Here is a 9,554-nt window from a genome sequence, read left to right on the forward strand (position 1 = left end):
TGAAAATTTGTAGAAGATATTAATAGTGAAGATCGGTTCCCAATTTTCAAAGTATCTATCAATTTCAAAATGAAGAGTGTGTGCCACTGAGTGTCATTTAAGATATTTTCTAAATCCTTTCTTATATAAAATACACTTAATTTCTATTTTACACTAATTGTTTAGTGAATATAAGAAATCTCCTAACCGTTTGAAATTTTAAATTTAATTAAAGAAAAGGTTGGAAAGATTAGAAAATACCTATTATTATTATTATTTCAAAATTGATTATGTAAATTAAGCTAGTCAAGATACATAATTATAAAAATTTATGTTTTTATTTATTAGTTTAATATTTTTAGTTATTATAATATTATATTATTTTACATTTACATAGATTTTTTTTTGAGAGGACAAAAATAAATATGATTTTTTTTATTTTTTATTTTCAAACAATACATATAGGGAGAATTTAGAGTGAATTTGATTGATGTGACTTTGAAGCTGGTTGAAATGGCTACTCCATGTATCTAATTTGTGGGAGTTATTCTCCTACACATGGTTTGCCTCTCTCTCCTCTACATTTCATTTATTTTCGTAGTGTTTAGTTGTTCATTTTTTGTACTGGTATTGTTCAGTGGAGCTTGAATCTGACAACATGGATATTCATTTCCCTAACCTAGAAATTTTTGCTAATCCATCACCTCAATGTGCTAATTTTCCCCTTGTAACTATTAATCTACCTCTTGAAATAGCTAATCTACCCTCTAATAAATCCTTTGTAGAAACTATTGCTGCTACTAATAATGGAGTCCCCTTTGTTGCATAGTTTCTTTTGGTGGTTAGAGGAGAAAGATAAAGTGAAGAATGTAAGAACTCTGCCCTTACCTCAAATGAGTTTTTCATTTCTTGAAATGATGCAATGTTGAAGGAGATAGCTTTAGATAAGACCAGGTTGTGTGATATTGCTATCTTCTTTGCTTGTGTAGATCTAGATAAATGCCCCCCCAGGAAATTCCTTGATGCCTGGTTCCACAATCTTTGGAATTTAAAATTAGGTCTCAAGATCTCCTCCTATCATCAGATCTAGAAAGGAGTATTCATTATCTTCTTGAATAACCATGAATCCCAACTAGAAGCCCTAAAAAGGCAATATTGGATGGTTGGGAAGACCTCCTTCTAGGTGCTTTCTTGGACTTATGAAGCTATTAGTGAAGAAGTCCTTGCTTTATCCTGCCCGAGATGGGTTATCCTTAAGGGTGTCCCCCCTTTTCTATGCCCTTTCTTTCCCCGGCTTCTTGATCCCTTTGGAAGCATTATCCAAATTAATGAGACAACTAGGCTTGTCTCTAATCGAAATGAGAGGATACTTGTTTTGATTAAGCCCAGAGTTAACATCCCACAATGTCTTAACCTTAATATTAATGGAGATATCTTCTCATGCCTGATGGAGATCCTTGGAGGATTAAATGCTTGTTTCCTCTACAAAAAAGGACACCTTAGGAAAAATTTCCCTATTATAACTAAGAAGAAACCTAAATCAAACCTAATGGAAGATAGTGTTGAAACACCCATTACTGAGGAAGTATTAACTAAACCTCTCACTAATGATGCAAATACTTCAACTCATAACCCTAACAAAAATTTTGTTGATTGCTCTGGTATAAGTAAGGAGGTTATTAATACTAGAAACTATTCAACCTCAAACCCCAATCAATGCCCCTCCTCATCTGCTTTTCTTTCTAATAAATTCCCACCAATGAACAATAATGCCCCTAAGATCATCAAGATAATTAATCCCACAACCTCAATTCAAAACGTGAAGCTCCCTGATAGTGATGGCTTTCAAAATGTTAATAATAAAAAATGTAGGTAGAAAAATGCTTAGTAGCTTTCTTTGGAAAAAATTTATGCTGGTAACTAGAATTCTAGTCCCTTCTCGGCCTTGTCTTCCCTTACTCTTTTAATTGAAGATGTGCCCTTCATCCTAATGATTTCAATGATCTAGAGAAACCCACTCTCATGATCGAGGATGTGTCAACTCCAATAACTTTACACTAGGAAAAAAAAGTTGATATTAATAGTCAGATTGGTGATGTTGCCATGAGTGAGTTCCCTACAACCAAGTTCAGAAAATTAGTAAATCATAGATGTCCTAACCCTAATCTTATTGTAGGCCCTCCCCTTGATGATAACACCTCCAACCCCCTTATATTGGTGGTGAATGAATTAGATGATAAATCTTTTATCAAAGTTATTTATTCCAAAATGGACCGTCCTAGTACTTTAATTTAGAATCCTTCGGGATCCTGTATTAATGGTGACTTTGGTAGGAATAACATTTAATTTACAGTATTCAAGCTGAGGATGATGATGATGATCTTCTATTGGGGTGTAGTACCTCTAAAATGAAAGGTAGACCTATTGGTTCTAATAACAAAAAGAAGAATGGAGATCTTAATGCTCCCCCTACTAGCTCTATTAACCTCTCTTCATCAATAAGTGTATTTCTTGAAACATTAGAGGCCTTTAGTCTCCTAATAGGACATTTATTATTAAAATATTTTTGATGTGCCATAAGAATACCTATTTTCTCATGTTGCAAGAGGTAAAGGCTGTTGATTTTTTACTTAATACTGCTCTTGATTATATATGGAAAGATGCTACTAAAATTTACACTAACGACCCAAAAGGAAAGGGTGGAGCTGCCCTACTTATCAACCCTTGTTGGGCAAGATATATCCAAAATATGGGTATCTCTCCTTCTAACAATGTAGCATGGGCTATATTTGATTTTAAAGGATCATCATTTGGTGTTTTCTCATTATGCCTCTAATGACTCTAATGAAAGGAGTTCTCTTTGGAATTGGTTATGTGATCTCCCTAATATCCCCTAGATTATGGCTGGGGACTTCAACATGGTTGTAAACTAGGATGACAAGATTGGGGGTATTCCCTTTGAGTGGAAACACCTAGGGAAGCTCCACTAGGATCGCCTTAAATAACATTTGAATCTTTTTGATCCCCTTGAAGACCTTAAATCTAGGAGTTCTGATCTCTGTTTTACTTGGTGTAATTTCTAGCAAGGGCCTAACCAGATTTACTCAAGACTTGACCAATTTTATGTTAACTCTAATCATTTCTCCTTCTCCCTCAATCATCTAAACTCTCCTATCGCTACTACCCTATCGACCCTCTCCGATCACCTCCCCATCATATCTAATATTAATCTTAGTAACTCTATTGAATTTTGTAATCCCTGTAATAAAAAGTTTATCCTCAACTCTTCACTGTTGAAGGATCAAGATGCTCTTATCACCATCAGAATTCTTAGATCTTTCAACTTGTTTACACAAACCTCTTCAAACCTTAGGCTAGAAGAAGGCTAAGGATTATAGAGCTCGGGAGAACCTCCTTAATGATTGGTTTCACATTGTTAAATGGGAAATCCAATTAAATCTGACCTCCCCTATTCTTATTGAACAATTTTGTCGAGCCAGGGTTTCTCTAAGGAAGCATCAACAAGTCAAAGTTAGGGGTTCTTGCATTAGAGCTCATAGACATTGGCTTCAATATGGTGATAAAGGATCCAAAATTTTCTTCAACCTCTTGAAACAAAAATAGAGTAGGGAAAGGATTGATGATACTTCATAGTTTCTTGAGCTCTCTTCCTAATGATTATGAGCTTCTTAATATCCAGTTTGTTGATGATGCTTCACCCTTTCTTGAGCTCTCTAATCATAATATTCATAACCTTACTCAAAAGCTTGATATCTTTGAGAAAGCTTTAGGTGCTTGCATCTCCAAATCTAAATCCATCCTTCTTGGGTGGGATGAGGAACCCCCAAGTTGGCTTCATCAGACTAGATTCTCCTGGGGTGGCCCTCACAAAATTGTTAGATACTTAGGTGTTACCTTCTACATCTCCCCCACCCCCTTAAGGATATGTGGCTTTGGATTAAGGAAATAATTAGCAAGAAACTTAATAAATGGGATAATAGAGTGTTTTCCCTTGCTAGAAGGATCCAAGTCTATTGAAAGATCCTTTCTTCATACATCATATATTACTCCTTCATTTGGATGTATAGTAATTACTAGGCTTATGAAATTCAAAAGGCTATTAGAAGATTCTTGTGGTCTGATGAGAAAGGAAAAATAAAATCACATGCTATCAAATGGAGTTGGTGCCATGCTAACAAGAAACTTGGAACATTGGGATTGAAGGATCTTAGGTAGCAAGGGATCTCCCTTGTTGCTTAATAGACCTTCTAGGCCCTTGATGGTTAGGAAACTTGGAAGGTGTTAGTTAGGAATAATATTCAATCTGGTGTCCCCACATAGGCCAAAACTTGGAAAAATCTCCCCTTTAGCAATCTTGTTGCTGGTTCCTTTCCTATCTTTGTCCAGGGTACTTGGGTCTTCAAATCTATTTAGAGGGCTTGTGAACATGTTTGTGGTAACATTTATAGCTCTAGGTTTGATAACATAAATTCTCTATATGGTGAACGTTCAATTTGGTGGAACCTCCACACAATGGTAGGCCTCTTGCCTTAACTCAAAGCTAATCTATTAGATATTGGTATAGTAAAGGGATTAAGTGTTTTATGCACATCTTGGATAATAATAACCTTATAAGCTGGAAAATGCTTAGTAGTAATTTTGATCTCCTTGACTCTCACAAATAAACTTTCAACATGGTTAAGAATGCTTGTGCCCCTCTTAATCTTCCTCGTAGCATTGATGTGGACTCCCATAGATACCTCACCTTCCATTGGGATGATGGATCCCACCTCCCTAAAGTTAAAGCTAAAGACATTTATAAGGTTCTTAATGGCAACTCCTCAATTTTTGATCACCTTAATTCCATATGGTATGCTACTATTAACCCTCCTGACTGGCAGAAAACTTTAGGAAAAATTTGGAAGTCCTCGATTCCCCCCAAGATTAAATACTTCAAATGGTAGCTCATGTTGGATAGACTACCTATTAGAACTCAACAAGGTGGCTTTGATACTTCTCTTGTTTGTAAAATGCCTAAGAGTATGAGGGACATTTTCTTTGATTCTTCTTTTGCTAGAGAAGTTTGGATGCTATTTTGAATTTCTTTAATTGAACATGCTTATACTTTTGATATCATTTTTGGATCTATTCTTTGTCTCAAAAAAGATGCTAAAATTTTGTAGCATATCCTTTCTTCTTACATCCTTTGGTTTATTTGGAAATTTAGAAATGAGGAAAAATTTCAATGTAATGGTAGAGCTTTTACTGGGTTTCTTAGAAAAATCATACAATTTAAAATTATTTCATAGGTTTGTTGTGTGATGTGGCTAGAGAAGGAGAAGCTACAAAGATTTTTCCATGATGGCCATGCCACCATGTTTATCTATGAAAAGAAAAATGGCTTTAAATGGCCTAGTATTGTAGACAATCGGGTTTCCTTTGATGATGCTCTTAAAAAGATGCTTAAAGAAATTAGGGATACTAGAGGGATCTATTTTGATAAACTTGAATTATTTGTTCATATCCTGGAAAGGAAGAAAGTTGTTTGTATAAAGGGTGCTCAAGGATGGACCTCCTGGATTGAAGACTACATTGATGTTCTGCTTTGACTACTACTGGCTCCTTTTTGGTGTTTATACTCTCGAAAATTGTTATCTACTGTAAAGATATGTCATACTTTGTATTAGTTATTCTATTGTGAACTTGGTGGGTTGAGGCTCCACTTCCCCACTCCTCCTTTTGTAAAATTTCTCCTTTTTGATCAATTGGTATATGATTCAATATATATATATATATATATATATATATATATATATATATATATATATATATATATATATAGTTTAACATTTTTCAATACAAACCATATAATATTTTAAAAATTATATTAAAAATGTAAGAAATTTTCATTATTAAAAAATGAAGAAAATATAAAATCTTAAAATCTCTTGTATAACTAATTAACAATATAAAATGATACTTAAGTTAAAAATTGTGAACATAAGTTATGTTTTTCAACTAGGCATAAATTAAATGACATGTATGTGTCAAACACTTATACCCTGATACGCTCCACCTACCATATAATTTTTTAAGGTAGTTTTGAGTCAATGTCTTTTCCATTGTGGAACATTTGTGGAAGTAACTCAATTTATTAATTGATTTGAATGGAAAGAAGAATTCTCAATCAAAACCTTTTAGCCCTGCGCTGAGAAAATTTCCAGACTAGAATAAATATTGAATGACAAAGGGACATGATTTGTTTTATGAGGACATTAATGAGTGGTAGTTCTTTTGTACTTATCAATAAAAATTAATGGAATCTATTTGTAATGGCCACTATGCTCTGTTAGTAATGGCCACTATGTCATGTTTGACATGATTGCTGAGAGCGAATTCACTGACCCTTTTTTTGAGTGGTTTAATTTTAAGATTCAAAGAGAACCCATTTCACACTTGCATTATAGTCAAATAGTAGAAATCTATATAAGATAGTTATCCTCTCACAAAATTGTATATTTATACTTGCATTTTGTGCTAGCTCTAGCATATAAGAAAAAAAGAAATAAATTTTATTTTCATAGCTCTAATAAAATTTGACCATTTCTCCATTTCATTAATGTTGTAAATAATATCTTAAACTTATTAAATTTAGAAATAATTACATTTATAATTGAAAAATATAAATATTTGATATTAATAATAATAAATTATATTTAATTCTAAAATAAACAATTATTTTATACAATAAATAGTGGAACTCTAACTGTTTGGTTGGTGGAATATAAATTAAGCATTGGCATTCAGAATGTTGGCTTTGGGATTCTAGAATTTGGAATCCAGATTATGATTAGGGAATTCAATTTGGGACTGTTTGGTTGACAAAGAATTCATTGTGAGAATATATATTTCCTCCATTTGGTTGCAAATTTTGGAATTGGAATACTAGCCAAAATAACATACAAAATATTATCATCTAGCTATAGCTTATGGATGCAGGATAGCCAATCATATATAATTGCTCAAAAAAATTGATCTTTGTTTTTCCATCTAATCAATACAATCAAACAACAATACTCTTTACCTAAACTAATCAGGTGCAACAAGCCTAGTAAATAACTCAATTGCGACAATGCTATAAATCCAATACATTTACCCTAACTGAAAATTATTTAAAACAATATTTTTACAGTAACTACCAAGGTGTATCAAGTGAAAAAAGCATGATAAATTACTCAACAGTGACAATGCATTTAGAGAAAATCATTCACCTTGGCTTCAAAAATAACTTGACTTCCCAATGACCTTGAACTAGAAAAAATTAATTCAAAAAGTGGAATGAATCAACAACTAGATAGGGAAAACATATGAGCAAGTAATAAAGGAAAATCTATGCAAAAGTATGTGCCCCCAAATGGGCATCTAGATGTCAAACCCAATTAAATTTTAATTTAGTTGGAATCCTCAGTTTCAAAAAATGGGATTTAAAATGGGAACTAAAATGGGAATTCAAAATAACAAGTATTTTGAAGGAATTTGGAATTCTTGTTTTGGGGATCAAATGGGGATACCAAATTCTACTTTTTCCAAATTCCAATTCCAATTGTGCGGACCCAAACAATGGATTAGAATTTTTTTAGAATTTTGAATGCCAATTCCATTCTAATTCTAGCTACCAAATAGGCCCTAAAATACTTATTATTTGAAATTCCCATTTTAATTCCCATTTTAAATCCCATTTTTTTGAAAATGAGGATTTCAACTAAAGTAAAATTTAATTGGGTTTGACATCTAGATGCCCATTTGTGGACACCTATTTTTGCACAAATTTTTGAAATTTATTTATTTTAAATGGGGGAAAATTGTTTTCTATTACTTGCCCATATGTTTGGATTAAATCAAATAACTATTACTGCACATATCTAAATTATTTCATCTTTCTTTCAATGTTTTCTTAAATTTTTATTTTGCAATGAACATTGACATTTTTGGCATGTGGGAAGTTGGAAGCATCATGAATAGGTCCTTGAAAAAATTGGAGATATAGATCGCTTTTCTCACTATAACTTTTATAGTCATTTCTGAAACCATATATTTGTATTTTTAACTAAACGGGCTGGTAATAACAAATTTTGAATATCAAATACTTTTAAGTTTGAACGAAACAATGCCAAAACAAATCCCAGAAACTGTAATCTGGGTTTCAAGTTCTGGAATCCCAAATCAAAGATTTCAAAATCCAATTCTTAAATCATATTCCAACAACTAAACAGGCCCTAAATGATTAGAAAAGAAATGGACTATCACCACTAGTGATTAAATATTCTAATTTGAGTCAATCTAAAAGGATTATTAATTTTTTAAGAATATTTTAAAATAATTATATGAATATTTAACATTTTAAAATTATTTTTCCTCATTTTTATTGTCCAAAATAATTTAGGCAAATAAACTCATTTTACCCAACTAATTAAATTATTTTAAAAATATTAAAATATCTCTAAAGTTGGAAAAGAATTAGTAGAGCCTATGTTTGCCACTTTGCATCTATATTAATACTCCATCGATATAATTTGAAGAATAATAAAAGTAAATAGATTTTATATTCATAATTCATAAGAATAATAAAAGTGAATAGATGTTGTCAAACTTACACACAATCTCACCCAGAACCATAAATATTGAATATTCATTATTTATTTTAGATTTTTTTGTTTTTGTTTATTCAATATATATATATATATATATATATATATATATATATATATATATATATATTATGAATAGTCCTTTTCTATTAATAAATAATATACTAAGATTAAAATTCACAAAAAAGGGTCAGGGATATAAGATCACCCCATCAGAGTTCACACGACCGAAGCTGGAATCAACAACTATTCATCAAGAAAAACATATAAAAAACAACTCTCAACCATCTAAAATTAATGAAACATATTTATAAAGAATTTCAAATTAAAACTATGATATATTACATTATTAAAATTATTATATTGTATTATATAATTCTATATTTAAATTTAGAATGTTATATTCTATTCTATTATTTAGTGTAATATTATATTTATATTATTATATTAATTTTTCATTTTTATATTTATTTTTTAAGGCTTTAGTAGTTGCTTTAGATTTATCAATGAAATTAATATCATAATATTTAATTATTTATTTATATATTAAATATAATTTCTCTTATTTATTCTTTTAAAATCTTTATTAATTTTAATGATATTCACAAATATTTCTTCATAGAGATTATTCATATGTAGACAACTTTGTGATATTCATTTTTATTATTAATCATTTTTATGATTAATTTTTCGTTGTAATTAACTAGTTCACAAAAAAATAATTATTGTTATTGTCCATATGTTGTCATTTTGTAATGGTGAAACATGGGTGTCATGCCTATATTATTTTATTTTAATATGTAATTTAGTACAATTTTTTTTAACATATGCTACAGTGTACTAATTTAAACTACATTAAACTTGTCTATATTGAAACAAAATTATGTCTTGAGGATAGATGTATCCAAAATTGAGGATGAGTTGTGA

This window comes from Cupressus sempervirens, chromosome 3, assembly GCF_028749045.1.
Source record: "Cupressus sempervirens isolate cs-2001-9-10 chromosome 3, ASM2874904v1, whole genome shotgun sequence".
Taxonomy (NCBI): domain Eukaryota; kingdom Viridiplantae; phylum Streptophyta; class Pinopsida; order Cupressales; family Cupressaceae; genus Cupressus; species Cupressus sempervirens.